This window comes from Taudactylus pleione, unplaced genomic scaffold (assembly GCF_031769625.1).
Source record: "Taudactylus pleione unplaced genomic scaffold, aTauple2 ptg000174l, whole genome shotgun sequence".
Lineage (NCBI taxonomy): Eukaryota > Metazoa > Chordata > Amphibia > Anura > Myobatrachidae > Taudactylus > Taudactylus pleione.
Genome location: NW_028284576.1, coordinates 8,481,230 through 8,504,435, shown reverse-complemented (window position 1 = coordinate 8,504,435; position 23,206 = coordinate 8,481,230). Strand labels below are relative to the sequence as shown.

At 40.9% G+C, this 23,206-nt stretch overlaps 6 non-coding genes across 6 annotated transcripts; all 6 read left to right on the top strand.

The window, feature by feature from the left end:
- Positions 1–9,751: 9,751 nt before the first annotated feature.
- TRNAE-CUC (transfer RNA glutamic acid (anticodon CUC)) lies at positions 9,752–9,823 on the top strand. The gene has a single exon. It is a non-coding gene; the product is annotated as a tRNA-Glu (tRNA).
- Positions 9,824–10,350: 527 nt separating this feature from the next.
- Positions 10,351–10,422, top strand: TRNAE-CUC (transfer RNA glutamic acid (anticodon CUC)). Its single transcript has one exon. It is a non-coding gene; the product is annotated as a tRNA-Glu (tRNA).
- Positions 10,423–16,480: 6,058 nt separating this feature from the next.
- TRNAE-CUC (transfer RNA glutamic acid (anticodon CUC)) lies at positions 16,481–16,552 on the top strand. The gene has a single exon. It is a non-coding gene; the product is annotated as a tRNA-Glu (tRNA).
- Positions 16,553–18,911: 2,359 nt separating this feature from the next.
- TRNAE-CUC (transfer RNA glutamic acid (anticodon CUC)) lies at positions 18,912–18,983 on the top strand. Its single transcript has one exon. It is a non-coding gene; the product is annotated as a tRNA-Glu (tRNA).
- Positions 18,984–19,827: 844 nt separating this feature from the next.
- On the top strand, positions 19,828–19,899 carry TRNAE-CUC (transfer RNA glutamic acid (anticodon CUC)). The gene has a single exon. It is a non-coding gene; the product is annotated as a tRNA-Glu (tRNA).
- A 1,160-nt stretch (positions 19,900–21,059) lies between these two features.
- On the top strand, positions 21,060–21,131 carry TRNAE-CUC (transfer RNA glutamic acid (anticodon CUC)). The gene has a single exon. It is a non-coding gene; the product is annotated as a tRNA-Glu (tRNA).
- The last annotated feature ends 2,075 nt before the right edge of the window (positions 21,132–23,206 follow it).

Sequence of the window (23,206 nt, the reverse complement as noted above, 5' to 3'; positions counted from 1 at the left end):
CATTAATGTCTTCTTTCTTTAGCACCAGAACAATTTATCATGGAGCCAGGGACTCTCAACGTCTAGCTCCTCAAAATAATTTTTGCGTGCCCGTACTATACATCCATCAGGTAAAGCTGCTGTGTGGTGTAATTTAAGACTGCTATGCACAACCATTTTTACTCTCCTTCCTTCTAAAACTGATTCCTAGTAGCCCACTCCCTCACATTCCATTGCTTTGGACTTCATTCAGAAAACTTCCTTTTCTTTCATGGAGTGTCAAACTAAACCATCCCTCCCAGGTGGTCTAGTGGCTAGGATTCGGCGCTCTCACCGCTGCGGCCTGGGTTCGATTCCTGGTCAGGGAAAGTGAGGTCCTCGGAATATTTTTGCCAAAAACACCAACCTTTCAAAGAAATGATGCACTTTCAGTTCAGCGCATCATTTCTAATACTTGAGCAACAGTGAGTTGTCAAAACAGACAATGGAAATTGATAACAAAGAGTCAGCTATCTTCCTTTCTTAGTGAATATTTTTCAGTTAGCTACTAAAAGACTTGTGCTCTTGTACAAAAGTATTTTTTTTGACATGGAGTGTCAAACTAAACCATCCCTCCCTGGTGGTCTACTGGCTAGGATTCGGCGCTCTCACCGCCGCTGCCCGGGTTCGATTCCCGGGCTGGGAAAGTGAGGTCCTTGGAATATTTTTGCCAAAAACACCAACCTTTCAAAGAAATGATGCACTTTCAGTTCAGCGCATCATTTCTAATACTTGAGCAACAGTGAGATGTCAAAACAGACAATGGAAATTGATAACAGAGAGTCAGCTATCTTCCTTTCTTAGTGAATATTTTTCAGTTAGCTACTAAAAGACTTGTGCTCTTGTACAAAAGTATTTTTTTCATCAGAACCAATTAGACCATATTTGATATCTGAGTCATTAATGTCTTCTTTCTTTAGCACCAGAACAATTTATCATGGAGCCAGGGACTCTCAACGTCTAGCTCCTCAAAATAATTTTTTCGTGCCAGTACTATACATCCATCAGGTAAAGCTGCTGTGTGGTGTAATTTAAGACTGCTATGCACAACCATTTTTACTCTCCTTCCTTCTAAAACTGATTCCTAGTAGCCCACTCCCTCACATTCCATTGCTTTGGACTTCATTCAGGAAACTTCCTTTTCTTTCATGGAGTGTCAAACTAAACCAACCCTCCCAGGTGGTCTAGTGGCTAGGATTCGGCGCTCTCACCGCTGCGGCCTTGGTTCGATTCCTGGTCAGGCAAAGTGAGGTCCTCTGAATATTTTTGCCAAAAACACCAACCTTTCAAAGAAATGATGCACTTTCAGTTCAGCGCATCATTTCTAATACTTGAGCAACAGTGAGTTGTCAAAACAGACAATGGAAATTGATAACAAAGAGTCAGCTATCTTCCTTTCTTAGTGAATATTTTTCAGTTAGCTACTAAAAGACTTGTGCTCTTGTACAAAAGTATTTTTTTTGACATGGAGTGTCAAACTAAACCATCCCTCCCTGGTGGTCTACTGGCTAGGATTCGGCGCTCTCACCGCCGCTGCCCGGGTTCGATTCCCGGGCTGGGAAAGTGAGGTCCTTGGAATATTTTTGCCAAAAACACCAACCTTTCAAAGAAATGATGCACTTTCAGTTCAGCGCATCATTTCTAATACTTGAGCAACAGTGAGATGTCAAAACAGACAATGGAAATTGATAACAGAGAGTCAGCTATCTTCCTTTCTTAGTGAATATTTTTCAGTTAGCTACTAAAAGACTTGTGCTCTTGTACAAAAGTATTTTTTTCATCAGAACCAATTAGACCATATTTGATATCTGAGTCATTAATGTCTTCTTTCCTTAGCACCAGAACAATTTATCATGGAGCCAGGGACTCTCAACGTCTAGCTCCTCAAAATTATTTTTTCGTGCCAGTACTATACATCCATCAGGTAAAGCTGCTGTGTGGTGTAATTTAAGACTGCTATGCACAACCATTTTTACTCTCCTTCCTTCTAAAACTGATTCCTAGTAGCCCACTCCCTCACATTCCATTGCTTTGGACTTCATTCAGGAAACTTCCTTTTCTTTCATGGAGTGTCAAACTAAACCATCCCTCCCAGGTGGTCTAGTGGCTAGGATTCAGCGCTCTCACCGCTGCGGCCTGGGTTCGATTCCTGGTCAGGCAAAGTGAGGTCCTCGGAATATTTTTGCCAAAAACACCAACCTTTCAAAGAAATGATGCACTTTCAGTTCAGCGCATCATTTCTAATACTTGAGCAACAGTGAGTTGTCAAAACAGACAATGGAAATTGATAACAAAGAGTCAGCTATCTTCCTTTCTTAGTGAATATTTTTCAGTTAGCTACTAAAAGACTTGTGCTCTTGTACAAAAGTATTTTTTTGACATGGAGTGTCAAACTAAACCATCCCTCCCTGGTGGTCTACTGGCTAGGATTCGGCGCTCTCACCGCCGCTGCCTGGGTTCGATTCCCGGGCTGGGAAAGTGAGGTCCTTGGAATATTTTTGCCCAAAACACCAACCTTTCAAAGAAATGATGCACTTTCAGTTCAGCGCATCATTTCTAATACTTGAGCAACAGTGAGATGTCAAAACAGACAATGGAAATTGATAACAGAGAGTCAGCTATCTTCCTTTCTTAGTGAATATTTTTCAGTTAGCTACTAAAAGACTTGTGCTCTTGTACAAAAGTATTTTTTTCATCAGAACCAATTAGACCATATTTGATATCTGAGTCATTAATGTCTTCTTTCTTTAGCACCAGAACAATTTATCATGGAGCCAGGGACTCTCAACGTCTAGCTCCTCAAAATAATTTTTTCGTGCCAGTACTATACATCCATCAGGTAAAGCTGCTGTGTGGTGTAATTTAAGACTGCTATGCACAACCATTTTTACTCTCCTTCCTTCTAAAACTGATTCCTAGTAGCCCACTCCCTCACATTCCATTGCTTTGGACTTCATTCAGGAAACTTCCTTTTCTTTCATGGAGTGTCAAACTAAACCAACCCTCCCAGGTGGTCTAGTGGCTAGGATTCGGCGCTCTCACCGCTGCGGCCTTGGTTCGATTCCTGGTCAGGCAAAGTGAGGTCCTCTGAATATTTTTGCCAAAAACACCAACCTTTCAAAGAAATGATGCACTTTCAGTTCAGCGCATCATTTCTAATACTTGAGCAACAGTGAGTTGTCAAAACAGACAATGGAAATTGATAACAAAGAGTCAGCTATCTTCCTTTCTTAGTGAATATTTTTCAGTTAGCTACTAAAAGACTTGTGCTCTTGTACAAAAGTATTTTTTTTTGACATGGAGTGTCAAACTAAACCATCCCTCCCTGGTGGTCTACTGGCTAGGATTCGGCGCTCTCACCGCCGCTGCCCGGGTTCGATTCCCGGGCTGGGAAAGTGAGGTCCTTGGAATATTTTTGCCAAAAACACCAACCTTTCAAAGAAATGATGCACTTTCAGTTCAGCGCATCATTTCTAATACTTGAGCAACAGTGAGATGTCAAAACAGACAATGGAAATTGATAACAGAGAGTCAGCTATCTTCCTTTCTTAGTGAATATTTTTCAGTTAGCTACTAAAAGACTTGTGCTCTTGTACAAAAGTATTTTTTTCATCAGAACCAATTAGACCATATTTGATATCTGAGTCATTAATGTCTTCTTTCCTTAGCACCAGAACAATTTATCATGGAGCCAGGGACTCTCAACGTCTAGCTCCTCAAAATTATTTTTTCGTGCCAGTACTATACATCCATCAGGTAAAGCTGCTGTGTGGTGTAATTTAAGACTGCTATGCACAACCATTTTTACTCTCCTTCCTTCTAAAACTGATTCCTAGTAGCCCACTCCCTCACATTCCATTGCTTTTGGACTTCATTCAGGAAACTTCCTTTTCTTTCATGGAGTGTCAAACTAAACCATCCCTCCCAGGTGGTCTAGTGGCTAGGATTCGGCGCTCTCACCGCTGCGGCCTGGGTTCGATTCCTGGTCAGGCAAAGTGAGGTCCTCGGAATATTTTTGCCAAAAACACCAACCTTTCAAAGAAATGATGCACTTTCAGTTCAGCGCATCATTTCTAATACTTGAGCAACAGTGAGTTGTCAAAACAGACAATGGAAATTGATAACAAAGAGTCAGCTATCTTCCTTTCTTAGTGAATATTTTTCAGTTAGCTACTAAAAGACTTGTGCTCTTGTACAAAAGTATTTTTTTGACATGGAGTGTCAAACTAAACCATCCCTCCCTGGTGGTCTACTGGCTAGGATTCGGCGCTCTCACCGCCGCTGCCTGGGTTCGATTCCCGGGCTGGGAAAGTGAGGTCCTTGGAATATTTTTGCCCAAAACACCAACCTTTCAAAGAAATGATGCACTTTCAGTTCAGCGCATCATTTCTAATACTTGAGCAACAGTGAGATGTCAAAACAGACAATGGAAATTGATAACAAAGAGTCAGCTATCTTCCTTTCTTAGTGAATATTTTTCAGTTAGCTACTAAAAGACTTGTGCTCTTGTACAAAAGTATTTTTTTCATCAGAACCAATTAAACCTTATTTGATATCTGAATCATTAATGTCTTCTTTCTTTAGCACCAGAACAATTTATCATGGAGCCAGGGACTCTCAACGTCTAGCTCCTCAAAATAATTTTTTCGTGCCATTACTATACATCCATCAGGTAAAGCTGCTGTGTGATGTAATTTAAGACTGCTATGCACAACCATTTTTACTCTCCTTCCTTCTAAAACTGATTCCTAGTAGCCCACTCCCTCACATTCCATTGCTTTGGACTTCATTCAGGAAACTTCCTTTTCTTTCATGGAGTGTCAAACTAAACCATCCCTCCCAGGTGGTCTAGTGGCTAGGATTCGGCGCTCTCACCGCTGCGGCCTGGGTTCGATTCCTGGTCAGGCAAAGTGAGGTCCTCGGAATATTTTTGCCAAAAACACCAACCTTTCAAAGAAATGATGCACTTTCAGTTCAGCGCATCATTTCTAATACTTGAGCAACAGTGAGTTGTCAAAACAGACAATGGAAATTGATAACAAAGAGTCAGCTATCTTCCTTTCTTAGTGAATATTTTTCAGTTAGCTACTAAAAGACTTGTGCTCTTGTACAAAAGTATTTTTTTGACATGGAGTGTCAAACTAAACCATCCCTCCCTGGTGGTCTACTGGCTAGGATTCGGCGCTCTCACCGCCGCTGCCTGGGTTTGATTCCCGGGCTGGGAAAGTGAGGTCCTTGGAATATTTTTGCCAAAAACACCAACCTTTCAAAGAAATGATGCACTTTCAGTTCAGCGCATCATTTCTAATACTTGAGCAACAGTGAGTTGTCAAAACAGACAATGGAAATTGATAACAAAGAGTCAGCTATCTTCCTTTCTTAGTGAATATTTTTCAGTTAGCTACTAAAAGACTTGTGCTCTTGTACAAAAGTATTTTTTTGACATGGAGTGTCAAACTAAACCATCCCTCCCTGGTGGTCTACTGGCTAGGATTCGGCGCTCTCACCGCCGCTGCCTGGGTTCGATTCCCGGGCTGGGAAAGTGAGGTCCTTGGAATATTTTTGCCAAAAACACCAACCTTTCAAAGAAATGATGCACTTTCAGTTCAGCGCATCATTTCTAATACTTGAGCAACAGTGAGATGTCAAAACAGACAATGGAAATTGATAACAGAGAGTCAGCTATCTTCCTTTCTTAGTGAATATTTTTCAGTTAGCTACTAAAAGACTTGTGCTCTTGTACAAAAGTATTTTTTTCATCAGAACCAATTAGACCATATTTGATATCTGAGTCATTAATGTCTTCTTTCTTTAGCACCAGAACAATTTATCATGGAGCCAGGGACTCTCAACGTCTAGCTCCTCAAAATAATTTTTTCGTGCCAGTACTATACATCCATCAGGTAAAGCTGCTGTGTGGTGTAATTTAAGACTGCTATGCACAACCATTTTTACTCTCCTTCCTTCTAAAACTGATTCCTATTAGCCCACTCCCTCACATTCCATTGCTTTGGACTTCATTCAGGAAACTTCCTTTTCTTTCATGGAGTGTCAAACTAAACCATCCCTCCCAGGTGGTCTAGTGGCTAGGATTCGGCGCTCTCACCGCTGCGGCCTGGGTTCGATTCCTGGTCAGGCAAAGTGAGGTCCTCGGAATATTTTTGCCAAAAACACCAACCTTTCAAAGAAATGATGCACTTTCAGTTCAGCGCATCATTTCTAATACTTGAGCAACAGTGAGTTGTCAAAACAGACAATGGAAATTGATAACAAAGAGTCAGCTATCTTCCTTTCTTAGTGAATATTTTTCAGTTAGCTACTAAAAGACTTGTGCTCTTGTACAAAAGTATTTTTTTTGACATGGAGTGTCAAACTAAACCATCCCTCCCTGGTGGTCTACTGGCTAGGATTCGGCGCTCTCACCGCCGCTGCCCGGGTTCGATTCCCGGGCTGGGAAAGTGAGGTCCTTGGAATATTTTTGCCAAAAACTCCAACCTTTCAAAGAAATGATGCACTTTCAGTTCAGCGCATCATTTCTAATACTTGAGCAACAGTGAGATGTCAAAACAGACAATGGAAATTGATAACAGAGAGTCAGCTATCTTCCTTTCTTAGTGAATATTTTTCAGTTAGCTACTAAAAGACTTGTGCTCTTGTACAAAAGTATTTTTTTCATCAGAACCAATTAGACCATATTTGATATCTGAGTCATTAATGTCTTCTTTCTTTAGCACCAGAACAATTTATCATGGAGCCAGGGACTCTCAACGTCTAGCTCCTCAAAATAATTTTTTCGTGCCAGTACTATACATCCATCAGGTAAAGCTGCTGTGTGGTGTAATTTAAGACTGCTATGCACAACCATTTTTACTCTCCTTCCTTCTAAAACTGATTCCTATTAGCCCACTCCCTCACATTCCATTGCTTTGGACTTCATTCAGGAAACTTCCTTTTCTTTCATGGAGTGTCAAACTAAACCATCCCTCCCAGGTGGTCTAGTGGCTAGGATTCGGCGCTCTCACCGCTGCGGCCTGGGTTCGATTCCTGGTCAGGCAAAGTGAGGTCCTCGGAATATTTTTGCCAAAAACACCAACCTTTCAAAGAAATGATGCACTTTCAGTTCAGCGCATCATTTCTAATACTTGAGCAACAGTGAGTTGTCAAAACAGACAATGGAAATTGATAACAAAGAGTCAGCTATCTGCCTTTCTTAGTGAATATTTTTCAGTTAGCTACTAAAAGACTTGTGCTCTTGTACAAAAGTATTTTTTTTGACATGGAGTGTCAAACTAAACCATCCCTCCCTGGTGGTCTACTGGCTAGGATTCGGCGCTCTCACCGCCGCTGCCCGGGTTCGATTCCCGGGCTGGGAAAGTGAGGTCCTTGGAATATTTTTGCCAAAAACTCCAACCTTTCAAAGAAATGATGCACTTTCAGTTCAGCGCATCATTTCTAATACTTGAGCAACAGTGAGATGTCAAAACAGACAATGGAAATTGATAACAGAGAGTCAGCTATCTTCCTTTCTTAGTGAATATTTTTCAGTTAGCTACTAAAAGACTTGTGCTCTTGTACAAAAGTATTTTTTTCATCAGAACCAATTAGACCATATTTGATATCTGAGTCATTAATGTCTTCTTTCTTTAGCACCAGAACAATTTATCATGGAGCCAGGGACTCTCAACGTCTAGCTCCTCAAAATAATTTTTTCGTGCCAGTACTATACATCCATCAGGTAAAGCTGCTGTGTGGTGTAATTTCAGACTGCTATGCACAACCATTTTTACTCTCCTTCCTTCTAAAACTGATTCCTATTAGCCCACTCCCTCACATTCCATTGCTTTGGACTTCATTCAGGAAACTTCCTTTTCTTTCATGGAGTGTCAAACTAAACCATCCCTCCCAGGTGGTCTAGTGGCTAGGATTCGGCGCTCTCACCGCTGCGGCCTGGGTTCGATTCCTGGTCAGGCAAAGTGAGGTCCTCGGAATATTTTTGCCAAAAACACCAACCTTTCAAAGAAATGATGCACTTTCAGTTCAGCGCATCATTTCTAATACTTGAGCAACAGTGAGTTGTCAAAACAGACAATGGAAATTGATAACAAAGAGTCAGCTATCTTCCTTTCTTAGTGAATATTTTTCAGTTAGCTACTAAAAGACTTGTGCTCTTGTACAAAAGTATTTTTTTTGACATGGAGTGTCAAACTAAACCATCCCTCCCTGGTGGTCTACTGGCTAGGATTCGGCGCTCTCACCGCCGCTGCCCGGGTTCGATTCCCGGGCTGGGAAAGTGAGGTCCTTGGAATATTTTTGCCAAAAACTCCAACCTTTCAAAGAAATGATGCACTTTCAGTTCAGCGCATCATTTCTAATACTTGAGCAACAGTGAGATGTCAAAACAGACAATGGAAATTGATAACAGAGAGTCAGCTATCTTCCTTTCTTAGTGAATATTTTTCAGTTAGCTACTAAAAGACTTGTGCTCTTGTACAAAAGTATTTTTTTCATCAGAACCAATTAGACCATATTTGATATCTGAGTCATTAATGTCTTCTTTCTTTAGCACCAGAACAATTTATCATGGAGCCAGGGACTCTCAACGTCTAGCTCCTCAAAATTATTTTTTCGTGCCAGTACTATACATCCATCAGGTAAAGCTGCTGTGTGGTGTAATTTAAGACTGCTATGCACAACCATTTTTACTCTCCTTCCTTCTAAAACTGATTCCTATTAGCCCACTCCCTCACATTCCATTGCTTTGGACTTCATTCAGGAAACTTCCTTTTCTTTCATGGAGTGTCAAACTAAACCATCCCTCCCAGGTGGTCTAGTGGCTAGGATTCGGCGCTCTCACCGCTGCGGCCTGGGTTCGATTCCTGGTCAGGCAAAGTGAGGTCCTCGGAATATTTTTGCCAAAAACACCAACCTTTCAAAGAAATGATGCACTTTCAGTTCAGCGCATCATTTCTAATACTTGAGCAACAGTGAGTTGTCAAAACAGACAATGGAAATTGATAACAAAGAGTCAGCTATCTTCCTTTCTTAGTGAATATTTTTCAGTTAGCTACTAAAAGACTTGTGCTCTTGTACAAAAGTATTTTTTTTGACATGGAGTGTCAAACTAAACCATCCCTCCCTGGTGGTCTACTGGCTAGGATTCGGCGCTCTCACCGCCGCTGCCCGGGTTCGATTCCCGGGCTGGGAAAGTGAGGTCCTTGGAATATTTTTGCCAAAAACTCCAACCTTTCAAAGAAATGATGCACTTTCAGTTCAGCGCATCATTTCTAATACTTGAGCAACAGTGAGATGTCAAAACAGACAATGGAAATTGATAACAGAGAGTCAGCTATCTTCCTTTCTTAGTGAATATTTTTCAGTTAGCTACTAAAAGACTTGTGCTCTTGTACAAAAGTATTTTTTTCATCAGAACCAATTAGACCATATTTGATATCTGAGTCATTAATGTCTTCTTTCTTTAGCACCAGAACAATTTATCATGGAGCCAGGGACTCTCAACGTCTAGCTCCTCAAAATTATTTTTTCGTGCCAGTACTATACATCCATCAGGTAAAGCTGCTGTGTGGTGTAATTTAAGACTGCTATGCACAACCATTTTTACTCTCCTTCCTTCTAAAACTGATTCCTAGTAGCAACACTCCCTCACATTCCATTGCTTTGGACTTCATTCAGAAAACTTCCTTTTCTTTCATGGAGTGTCAAACTAAACCATCCCTCCCTGGTGGTCTAGTGGCTAGGATTCGGCGCTCTCACCGCCGCGGCCCGGGTTCGATTCCCGGTCAGGGAAAGTGAGGTCCTCGGAATATTTTTGCCAAAAACACCAACCTTTCAAAGAAATGATGCACTTTCAGTTCAGCGCATCATTTCTAATACTTGAGCAACAGTGAGTTGTCAAAACAGACAATGGAAATTGATAACAAAGAGTCAGCTATCTTCCTTTCTTAGTGAATATTTTTCAGTTAGCTACTAAAAGACTTGTGCTCTTGTACAAAAGTATTTTTTTCATCAGAACCAATTAGACCATATTTGATATCTGAGTCATTAATGTCTTCTTTCTTTAGCACCAGAACAATTTATCATGGAGCCAGGGACTCTCAACGTCTAGCTCCTCAAAATAATTTTTTCGTGCCAGTACTATACATCCATCAGGTAAAGCTGCTGTGTGGTGTAATTTAAGACTGCTATGCACAACCATTTTTACTCTCCTTCATTCTAAAACTGATTCCTAGTAGCCCACTCCCTCACATTCCATTGCTTTGGACTTCATTCAGGAAACTTCCTTTTCTTTCATGGAGTGTCAAACTAAACCATCCATCCCTGGTGGTCTAGTGGCTAGGATTCGGCGCTCTCACCGCCGCGGCCCGGGTTCGATTCCCGGTCAGGGAAAGTGTGGTCCTCGGAATATTTTTGCCAAAAACACCAACCTTTCAAAGAAATGATGCACTTTCAGTTCAGCGCATCATTTCTAATACTTGAGCAACAGTGAGTTGTCAAAACAGACAATGGAAATTGATAACAAAGAGTCAGCTATCTTCCTTTCTTAGTGAATATTTTTCAGTTAGCTACTAAAAGACTTGTGCTCTTGTACAAAAGTATTTTTTTTGACATGGAGTGTCAAACTAAACCATCCCTCCCTGGTGGTCTACTGGCTAGGATTCAGCGCTCTCACCGCCGCGGCCCGGGTTCGATTCCCGGTCAGGGAAAGTGAGGTCCTTGGAATATTTTTGCTAAAAACACCAACCTTTCAAAGAAATGATGCACTTTCAGTTCAGCGCATCATTTCTAATACTTGAGCAACAGTGAGTTGTCAAAACAGACAATGGAAATTGATAACAAAGAGTCAGCTATCTTCCTTTCTTAGTGAATATTTTTCAGTTAGCTACTAAAAGACTTGTGCTCTTGTACAAAAGTATTTTTTTCATCAGAACCAATTAGACCTTATTTGATATCTGAATCATTAATGTCTTCTTTCTTTAGCACCAGAACAATTTATCATGGAGCCAGGGACTCTCAACGTCTAGCTCCTCATAATAATTTTTTCGTGCCCGTACTATACATCCATCAGGTAAAGCTGCTGTGTGGTGTAATTTAAGACTGCTATGCACAACCATTTTTACTCTCCTTCCTTCTAAAACTGATTCCTAGTAGACCACTCCCTCACATTCCATTGCTTTGGACTTCATTCAGGAAACTTCCTTTTCTTTCATGGAGTGTCAAACTAAACCATCCCTCCCAGGTGGTCTAGTGGCTAGGATTCGGCGCTCTCACCGCTGCGGCCTGGGTTCGATTCCTGGTCAGGGAAAGTGAGGTCCTCTGAATATTTTTGCCAAAAACACCAACCTTTCAAAGAAATGATGCACTTTCAGTTCAGCGCATCATTTCTAATACTTGAGCAAGAGTGAGTTGTCAAAACAGACAATGGAAATTGATAACAAAGAGTCAGCTATCTTCCTTTCTTAGTGAATATTTTTCAGTTAGCTACTAAAAGACTTGTGCTCTTGTACAAAAGTATTTTTTTTGACATGGAGTGTCAAACTAAACCATCCCTCCCTGGTGGTCTACTGGCTAGGATTCAGCGCTCTCACCGCCGCGGCCCGGGTTCGATTCCCGGTCAGGGAAAGTGAGGTCCTTGGAATATTTTTGCTAAAAACACCAACCTTTCAAAGAAATGATGCACTTTCAGTTCAGCGCATCATTTCTAATACTTGAGCAACAGTGAGTTGTCAAAACAGACAATGGAAATTGATAACAAAGAGTCAGCTATCTTCCTTTCTTAGTGAATATTTTTCAGTTAGCTACTAAAAGACTTGTGCTCTTGTACAAAAGTATTTTTTTCATCAGAACCAATTAGACCTTATTTGATATCTGAATCATTAATGTCTTCTTTCTTTAGCACCAGAACAATTTATCATGGAGCCAGGGACTCTCAACGTCTAGCTCCTCATAATAATTTTTTCGTGCCCGTACTATACATCCATCAGGTAAAGCTGCTGTGTGGTGTAATTTAAGACTGCTATGCACAACCATTTTTACTCTCCTTCCTTCTAAAACTGATTCCTAGTAGACCACTCCCTCACATTCCATTGCTTTGGACTTCATTCAGGAAACTTCCTTTTCTTTCATGGAGTGTCAAACTAAACCATCCCTCCCAGGTGGTCTAGTGGCTAGGATTCGGCGCTCTCACCGCTGCGGCCTGGGTTCGATTCCTGGTCAGGGAAAGTGAGGTCCTCTGAATATTTTTGCCAAAAACACCAACCTTTCAAAGAAATGATGCACTTTCAGTTCAGCGCATCATTTCTAATACTTGAGCAAGAGTGAGTTGTCAAAACAGACAATGGAAATTGATAACAAAGAGTCAGCTATCTTCCTTTCTTAGTGAATATTTTTCAGTTAGCTACTAAAAGACTTGTGCTCTTGTACAAAAGTATTTTTTTTGACATGGAGTGTCAAACTAAACCATCCCTCCCTGGTGGTCTACTGGATAGGATTCGGCGCTCTCACCGCCGCGGCTCGGGTTCGATTCCCGGTCAGGGAAAGTGAGGTCCTCGGAATATTTTTGCCAAAAACACCAACCTTTCAAAGAAATGATGCACTTTCAGTTCAGCGCATCATTTCTAATACTTGAGCAGCAGTGAGTTGTCAAAACAGACAATGGAAATTGATAACAAAGAGTCAGCTATCTTCCTTTCTTAGTGAATATTTTTCAGTTAGCTACTAAAAGACTTGTGCTCTTGTACAAAAGTATTTTTTTCATCAGAACCAATTAGACCATATTTGATATCTGAATCATTAATGTCTTCTTTCTTTAGCACCAGAACAATTTATCATGGAGCCAGGGACTCTCAACGTCTAGCTCCTCAAAATAATTTTTTCGTGCCATTAGTATACATCCATCAGGTAAAGCTGCTGTGTGGTGTAATTTAAGACTGCTATGCACAACCATTTTTACTCTCCTTCCTTCTAAAACTGATTCCTAGTAGCCCACTCCCTCACATTCCATTGCTTTGGACTTCATTCAGGAAACTTCCTTTTCTTTCATGGAGTGTCAAACTAAACCATCCCTCCCAGGTGGTCTAGTGGCTAGGATTCGGCGCTCTCACCGCTGCGACCTGGGTTCGATTCCTGGTCAGGCAAAGTGAGGTCCTCGGAATATTTTTGCCAAAAACACCAACCTTTCAAAGAAATGATGCACTTTCAGTTCAGCGCATCATTTCTAATACTTGAGCAACAGTGAGTTGTCAAAACAGACAATGGAAATTGATAACAAAGAGTCAGCTATCTTCCTTTCTTAGTGAATATTTTTCAGTTAGCTACTAAAAGACTTGTGCTCTTGTACAAAAGTATTTTTTTTGACATGGAGTGTCAAACTAAACCATCCCTCCCTGGTGGTCTACTGGCTAGGATTCGGCGCTCTCACCGCCGCGGCTCGGGTTCGATTCCCGGTCAGGGAAAGTGAGGTCCTCGGAATATTTTTGCCAAAAACACCAACCTTTCAAAGAAATGATGCACTTTCAGTTCAGCGCATCATTTCTAATACTTGAGCAACAGTGAGTTGTCAAAACAGACAATGGAAATTGATAACAAAGAGTCAGCTATCTTCCTTTCTTAGTGAATATTTTTCAGTTAGCTACTAAAAGACTTGTGCTCTTGTACAAAAGTATTTTTTTTGACATGGAGTGTCAAACTAAACCATCCCTCCCTGGTGGTCTACTGGCTAGGATTCAGCACTCTCACGGCCGCGGCCCGGGTTCGATTCCCGGTAAGGGAAAGTGAGGTCCTTGGAATATTTTTGCAAAAAACACCAACCTTTCAAAGAAATGATGCACTTTCAGTTCAGCGCATCATTTCTAATACTTGAGCAGCAGTGAGTTGTCAAAACAGACAATGGAAATTGATAACAAAGAGTCAGCTATCTTCCTTTCTTAGTGAATATTTTTCAGTTAGCTACTAAAAGACTTGTGCTCTTGTACAAAAGTATTTTTTTCATCAGAACCAATTAGACCATATTTGATATCTGAATCATTAATGTCTTCTTTCTTTAGCACCAGAACAATTTATCATGGAGCCGGGGACTCTCAACGTCTAGCTCCTCAAAATAATTTTTTCGTGCCAGTACTATACATCCATCAGGTAAAGCTGCTGTGTGGTGTAATTTAAGACTGCTATGCACAACCATTTTTACTCTCCTTCCTTCTAAAACTGATTCCTAGTAGCCCACTCCCTCACATTCCATTGCTTTGGACTTCATTCAGGAAACTTCCTTTTCTTTCATGGAGTGTCAAAGTAAACCATCCCTCCCTGGTGGTCTAGTGGCTAGGATTCGGCGCTCTCACCGCCGCGGCCTGGGTTCGATTCCCTGTCAGGGAAAGTGAGGTCCTCGGAATATTTTTGCCAAAAACACCAACCTTTCAAAGAAATGATGCGCTTTCAGTTCAGCGCATCATTTCTAATACTTGAGCTACAGTGAGTTGTCAAAACAGACAATGGAAATTGATAACAAAGAGTCAGCTATCTTCCTTTCTTAGTGAATATTTTTCAGTTAGCTACTAAAAGACTTGTGCTCTTGTACAAAAGTATTTTTTTTGACATGGAGTGTCAAACTAAACCATCCCTCCCTGGTGGTCTACTGGATAGGATTCGGCGCTCTCACCGCCGCGGCTCGGGTTCGATTCCCGGTCAGGGAAAGTGAGGTCCTCGGAATATTTTTGCCAAAAACACCAACCTTTCAAAGAAATGATGCACTTTCAGTTCAGCGCATCATTTCTAATACTTGAGCAGCAGTGAGTTGTCAAAACAGACAATGGAAATTGATAACAAAGAGTCAGCTATCTTCCTTTCTTAGTGAATATTTTTCAGTTAGCTACTAAAAGACTTGTGCTCTTGTACAAAAGTATTTTTTTCATCAGAACCAATTAGACCATATTTGATATCTGAATCATTAATGTCTTCTTTCTTTAGCACCAGAACAATTTATCATGGAGCCAGGGACTCTCAACGTCTAGCTCCTCAAAATAATTTTTTCGTGCCATTAGTATACATCCATCAGGTAAAGCTGCTGTGTGGTGTAATTTAAGACTGCTATGCACAACCATTTTTACTCTCCTTCCTTCTAAAACTGATTCCTAGTAGCCCACTCCCTCACATTCCATTGCTTTGGACTTCATTCAGGAAACTTCCTTTTCTTTCATGGAGTGTCAAACTAAACCATCCCTCCCAGGTGGTCTAGTGGCTAGGATTCGGCGCTCTCACCGCTGCGACCTGGGTTCGATTCCTGGTCAGGCAAAGTGAGGTCCTCGGAATATTTTTGCCAAAAACACCAACCTTTCAAAGAAATGATGCACTTTCAGTTCAGCGCATCATTTCTAATACTTGAGCAACAGTGAGTTGTCAAAACAGACAATGGAAATTGATAACAAAGAGTCAGCTATCTTCCTTTCTTAGTGAATATTTTTCAGTTAGCTACTAAAAGACTTGTGCTCTTGTACAAAAGTATTTTTTTTGACATGGAGTGTCAAACTAAACCATCCCTCCCTGGTGGTCTACTGGCTAGGATTCGGCGCTCTCACCGCCGCGGCTCGGGTTCGATTCCCGGTCAGGGAAAGTGAGGTCCTCGGAATATTTTTGCCAAAAACACCAACCTTTCAAAGAAATGATGCACTTTCAGTTCAGCGCATCATTTCTAATACTTGAGCAACAGTGAGTTGTCAAAACAGACAATGGAAATTGATAACAAAGAGTCAGCTATCTTCCTTTCTTAGTGAATATTTTTCAGTTAGCTACTAAAAGACTTGTGCTCTTGTACAAAAGTATTTTTTTTGACATGGAGTGTCAAACTAAACCATCCCTCCCTGGTGGTCTACTGGCTAGGATTCAGCACTCTCACGGCCGCGGCCCGGGTTCGATTCCCGGTAAGGGAAAGTGAGGTCCTTGGAATATTTTTGCAAAAAACACCAACCTTTCAAAGAAATGATGCACTTTCAGTTCAGCGCATCATTTCTAATACTTGAGCAGCAGTGAGTTGTCAAAACAGACAATGGAAATTGATAACAAAGAGTCAGCTATCTTCCTTTCTTAGTGAATATTTTTCAGTTAGCTACTAAAAGACTTGTGCTCTTGTACAAAAGTATTTTTTTCATCAGAACCAATTAGACCATATTTGATATCTGAATCATTAATGTCTTCTTTCTTTAGCACCAGAACAATTTATCATGGAGCCGGGGACTCTCAACGTCTAGCTCCTCAAAATAATTTTTTCGTGCCAGTACTATACATCCATCAGGTAAAGCTGCTGTGTGGTGTAATTTAAGACTGCTATGCACAACCATTTTTACTCTCCTTCCTTCTAAAACTGATTCCTAGTAGCCCACTCCCTCACATTCCATTGCTTTGGACTTCATTCAGGAAACTTCCTTTTCTTTCATGGAGTGTCAAAGTAAACCATCCCTCCCTGGTGGTCTAGTGGCTAGGATTCGGCGCTCTCACCGCCGCGGCCTGGGTTCGATTCCCTGTCAGGGAAAGTGAGGTCCTCGGAATATTTTTGCCAAAAACACCAACCTTTCAAAGAAATGATGCGCTTTCAGTTCAGCGCATCATTTCTAATACTTGAGCTACAGTGAGTTGTCAAAACAGACAATGGAAATTGATAACAAAGAGTCAGCTATCTTCCTTTCTTAGTGAATATTTTTCAGTTAGCTACTAAAAGACTTGTGCTCTTGTACAAAAGTATTTTTTTTGACATGGAGTGTCAAACTAAACCATCCCTCCCTGGTGGTCTACTGGCTAGGATTCAGCGCTCTCACCGCCGCGGCCCGGGTTCGATTCCCGGTCAGGGAAAGTGAGGTCCTTGGAATTTTTTTGCTAAAAACACCAACCTTTCAAAGAAATGATGCACTTTCAGTTCAGCGCATCATTTCTAATACTTGAGCAACAGTGAGTTGTCAAAACAGACAATGGAAATTGATAACAAAGAGTCAGCTATCTTCCTTTCTTAGTGAATATTTTTCAGTTAGCTACTAAAAGACTTGTGCTCTTGTACAAAAGTATTTTTTTCATCAGAACCAATTAAACCTTATTTGATATCTGAATCATTAATGTCTTCTTTCTTTAGCACCAGAACAATTTATCATGGAGCCAGGGACTCTCAACGTCTAGCTCCTCAAAATAATTTTTTCGTGCCATTAGTATACATCCATCAGGTAAAGCTGCTGTGTGGTGTAATTTAAGACTGCTATGCACAACCATTTTTACTCTCCTTCCTTCTAAAACTGATTCCTAGTAGCCCACTCCCTCACATTCCATTGCTTTGGACTTCATTCAGGAAACTTCCTTTTCTTTCATGGAGTGTCAAACTAAACCATCCCTCCCAGGTGGTCTAGTGGCTAGGATTCGGCGCTCTCACCGCTGCGACCTGGGTTCGATTCCTGGTCAGGCAAAGTGAGGTCCTCGGAATATTTTTGCCAAAAACACCAACCTTTCAAAGAAATGATGCACTTTCAGTTCAGCGCATCATTTCTAATACTTGAGCAACAGTGAGTTGTCAAAACAGACAATGGAAATTGATAACAAAGAGTCAGCTATCTTCCTTTCTTAGTGAATATTTTTCAGTTAGCTACTAAAAGACTTGTGCTCTTGTACAAAAGTATTTTTTTTGACATGGAGTGTCAAACTAAACCATCCCTCCCTGGTGGTCTACTGGCTAGGATTCAGCGCTCTCACCGCCACTGCCCGGGTTCGATTCCCGGGCTGGGAAAGTGAGGTCCTTGGAATATTTTTGCCAAAAACACCAACCTTTCAAAGAAATGATGCACTTTCAGTTCAGCGCATCATTTCTAATACTTGAGCAACAGTGAGTTGTCAAAACAGACAATGGAAATTGATAACAAAGAGTCAGCTATCTTCCTTTCTTAGTGAATATTTTTCAGTTAGCTACTAAAAGACTTGTGCTCTTGTACAAAAGTATTTTTTTCATCAGAACCAATTAGACCATATTTGATATCTGAGTCATTAATGTCTTCTTTCTTTAGCACCAGAACAATTTATCATGGAGCCAGGGACTCTCAACGTCTAGCTCCTCAAAATAATTTTTTCGTGCCAGTACTATACATCCATCAGGTAAAGCTGCTGTGTTGTGTAATTTAAGACTGCTATGCACAACCATTTTTACTCTCCTTCCTTCTAAAACTGATTCCTAGTAGCCCACTCCCTCACATTCCATTGCTTTGGACTTCATTCAGGAAACTTCCTTTTCTTTCATGGAGTGTCAAACTAAACCATCCCTACCAGGTGGTCTACTGGCTAGGATTCGGCGCTCTCACCGCCGCTGCCCGGGTTCGATTCCCGGGCTGGGAAAGTGAGGTCCTTGGAATATTTTTGCCAAAAACACCAACCTTTCAAAGAAATGATGCACTTTCAGTTCAGCGCATCATTTCTAATACTTGAGCAACAGTGAGATGTCAAAACAGACAATGGAAATTGATAACAGAGAGTCAGCTATCTTCCTTTCTTAGTGAATATTTTTCAGTTAGCTACTAAAAGACTTGTGCTCTTGTACAAAAGTATTTTTTTCATCAGAACCAATTAGACCATATTTGATATCTGAGTCATTAATGTCTTCTTTCTTTAGCACCAGAACAATTTATCATGGAGCCAGGGACTCTCAACGTCTAGCTCCTCAAAATTATTTTTTCGTGCCAGTACTATACATCCATCAGGTAAAGCTGCTGTGTGGTGTAATTTAAGACTGCTATGCACAACCATTTTTACTCTCCTTCCTTCTAAAACTGATTCCTAGTAGCCCACTCCCTCACATTCCATTGCTTTGGACTTCATTCAGAAAACTTCCTTTTCTTTCATGGAGTGTCAAACTAAACCATCCCTCCCTGGTGGTCTAGTGGCTAGGATTCGGCGCTCTCACCACCGCGGCCCGGGTTCGATTCCCGGTCAGGGAAAGTGAGGTCCTCGGAATATTTTTGCCAAAAACACCAACCTTTCAAAGAAATGATGCACTTTCAGTTCAGCGCATCATTTCTAATACTTGAGCAACAGTGAGTTGTCAAAACAGACAATGGAAATTGATAACAAAGAGTCAGCTATCTTCCTTTCTTAGTGAATATTTTTCAGTTAGCTACTAAAAGACTTGTGCTCTTGTACAAAAGTATTTTTTTTGACATGGAGTGTCAAACTAAACCATCCCTCCCTGGTGGTCTACTGGCTAGGATTCGGCGCTCTCACCGCCGCTGCCCGGGTTCGATTCCCGGGCTGGGAAAGTGAGGTCCTTGGAATATTTTTGCCAAAAACACCAACCTTTCAAAGAAATGATGCACTTTCAGTTCAGCGCATCATTTCTAATACTTGAGCAACAGTGAGATGTCAAAACAGACAATGGAAATTGATAACAGAGAGTCAGCTATCTTCCTTTCTTAGTGAATATTTCTCAGTTAGCTACTAAAAGACTTGTGCTCTTGTACAAAAGTATTTTTTTCATCAGAACCAATTAGACCATATTTGATATCTGAGTCATTAATGTCTTCTTTCTTTAGCACCAGAACAATTTATCATGGAGCCAGGGACTCTCAACGTCTAGCTCCTCAAAATTATTTTTTCGTGCCAGTACTATACATCCATCAGGTAAAGCTGCTGTGTGGTGTAATTTAAGACTGCTATGCACAACCATTTTTACTCTCCTTCCTTCTAAAACTGATTCCTAGTAGCCCACTCCCTCACATTCCATTGCTTTAGACTTCATTCAGAAAACTTCCTTTTCTTTCATGGATTGTCAAACTAAACCATCCATCCCTGGTGGTCTAGTGGCTAGGATTCGGCGCTCTCACCACCGCGGCCCGGGTTCGATTCCCGGTCAGGGAAAGTGAGGTCCTCGGAATATTTTTGCCAAAAACACCAACCTTTCAAAGAAATGATGCACTTTCAGTTCAGCGCATCAATTCTAATACTTGAGCAACAGTGAGTTGTCAAAACAGACAATGGAAATTGATAACAAAGAGTCAGCTATCTTCCTTTCTTAGTGAATATTTTTCAGTTAGCTACTAAAAGACTTGTGCTCTTGTACAAAAGTATTTTTTTGACATGGAGTGTCAAACTAAACCATCCCTCCCTGGTGGTCTACTGGCTAGGATTCGGCGCTCTCACCGCCGCTGCCTGGGTTTGATTCCCGGGCTGGGAAAGTGAGGTCCTTGGAATATTTTTGCCAAAAACACCAACCTTTCAAAGAAATGATGCACTTTCAGTTCAGCGCATCATTTCTAATACTTGAGCAACAGTGAGTTGTCAAAACAGACAATGGAAATTGATAACAAAGAGTCAGCTATCTTCCTTTCTTAGTGAATATTTTTCAGTTAGCTACTAAAAGACTTGTGCTCTTGTACAAAAGTATTTTTTTTGACATGGAGTGTCAAACTAAACCATCCCTCCCTGGTGGTCTACTGGCTAGGATTCGGCGCTCTCACCGCCGCTGCCCGGGTTCGATTCCCGGGCTGGGAAAGTGAGGTCCTTGGAATATTTTTGCCAAAAACACCAACCTTTCAAAGAAATGATGCACTTTCAGTTCAGCGCATCATTTCTAATACTTGAGCAACAGTGAGATGTCAAAACAGACAATGGAAATTGATAACAGAGAGTCAGCTATCTTCCTTTCTTAGTGAATATTTCTCAGTTAGCTACTAAAAGACTTGTGCTCTTGTACAAAAGTATTTTTTTCATCAGAACCAATTAGACCATATTTGATATCTGAGTCATTAATGTCTTCTTTCTTTAGCACCAGAACAATTTATCATGGAGCCAGGGACTCTCAACGTCTAGCTCCTCAAAATTATTTTTTCGTGCCAGTACTATACATCCATCAGGTAAAGCTGCTGTGTGGTGTAATTTAAGACTGCTATGCACAACCATTTTTACTCTCCTTCCTTCTAAAACTGATTCCTAGTAGCCCACTCCCTCACATTCCATTGCTTTAGACTTCATTCAGAAAACTTCCTTTTCTTTCATGGATTGTCAAACTAAACCATCCATCCCTGGTGGTCTAGTGGCTAGGATTCGGCGCTCTCACCACCGCGGCCCGGGTTCGATTCCCGGTCAGGGAAAGTGAGGTCCTCGGAATATTTTTGCCAAAAACACCAACCTTTCAAAGAAATGATGCACTTTCAGTTCAGCGCATCATTTCTAATACTTGAGCAACAGTGAGTTGTCAAAACAGACAATGGAAATTGATAACAAAGAGTCAGCTATCTTCCTTTCTTAGTGAATATTTTTCAGTTAGCTACTAAAAGACTTGTGCTCTTGTACAAAAGTATTTTTTTTGACATGAAGTGTCAAACTAAACCATCCCTCCCTGGTGGTCTACTGGCTAGGATTCAGCGCTCTCACCGCCGCGGCCCGGGTTCGATTCCCGGTCAGGCAAAGTGAGGTCCTTAGAATATTTTTGCTAAAAACACCAACCTTTCAAAGAAATGATGCACTTTCAGTTCAGCGCATCATTTCTAATACTTGAGCAACAGTGAGTTGTCAAAACAGACAATGGAAATTGATAACAAAGAGTCAGCTATCTTCCTTTCTTAGTGAATATTTTTCAGTTAGCTACTAAAAGACTTGTGCTCTTGTACAAAAGTATTTTTTTCATCAGAACCAATTAAACCTTATTTGATATCTGAATCATTAATGTCTTCTTTCTTTAGCACCAGAACAATTTATCATGGAGCCAGGGACTCTCAACGTCTAGCTCCTCAAAATAATTTTTTCGTGCCATTACTATACATCCATCAGGTAAAGCTGCTGTGTGGTGTAATTTAAGACTGCTATGCACAACCATTTTTACTCTCCTTCCTTCTAAAACTGATTCCTAGTAGCCCACTCCCTCACATTCCATTGCTTTGGACTTCATTCAGGAAACTTCCTTTTCTTTCATGGAGTGTCAAACTAAACCATCCCTCCCAGGTGGTCTAGTGGCTAGGATTCGGCGCTCTCACCGCTGCGGCCTGGGTTCGATTCCTGGTCAGGCAAAGTGAGGTCCTCTGAATATTTTTGCCAAAAACACCAACCTTTCAAAGAAATGATGCACTTTCAGTTCAGCGCATCATTTCTAATACTTGAGCAACAGTGAGTTGTCAAAACAGACAATGGAAATTGATAACAAAGAGTCAGCTATCTTCCTTTCTTAGTGAATATTTTTCAGTTAGCTACTAAAAGACTTGTGCTCTTGTACAAAAGTATTTTTTTTGACATGGAGTGTCAAACTAAACCATCCCTCCCTGGTGGTCTACTGGCTAGGATTCGGCGCTCTCACCGCCGCTGCCCGGGTTCGATTCCCGGGCTGGGAAAGTGAGGTCCTTGGAATATTTTTGCCAAAAACACCAACCTTTCAAAGAAATGATGCACTTTCAGTTCAGCGCATCATTTCTAATACTTGAGCAACAGTGAGTTGTCAAAACAGACAATGGAAATTGATAACAAAGAGTCAGCTATCTTCCTTTCTTAGTGAATATTTTTCAGTTAGCTACTAAAAGACTTGTGCTCTTGTACAAAAGTATTTTTTTTGACATGGAGTGTCAAACTAAACCATCCCTACCAGGTGGTCTACTGGCTAGGATTCGGCGCTCTCACCGCCGCTGCCCGGGTTCGATTCCCGGGCTGGGAAAGTGAGGTCCTTGGAATATTTTTGCCAAAAACACCAACCTTTCAAAGAAATGATGCACTTTCAGTTCAGCGCATCATTTCTAATACTTGAGCAACAGTGAGATGTCAAAACAGACAATGGAAATTGATAACAGAGAGTCAGCTATCTTCCTTTCTTAGTGAATATTTTTCAGTTAGCTACTAAAAGACTTGTGCTCTTGTACAAAAGTATTTTTTTCATCAGAACCAATTAGACCATATTTGATATCTGAGTCATTAATGTCTTCTTTCTTTAGCACCAGAACAATTTATCATGGAGCCAGGGACTCTCAACGTCTAGCTCCTCAAAATTATTTTTTCGTGCCAGTACTATACATCCATCAGGTAAAGCTGCTGTGTGGTGTAATTTAAGACTGCTATGCACAACCATTTTTACTCTCCTTCCTTCTAAAACTGATTCCTAGTAGCCCACTCCCTCACATTCCATTGCTTTGGACTTCATTCAGAAAACTTCCTTTTCTTTCATGGAGTGTCAAACTAAACCATC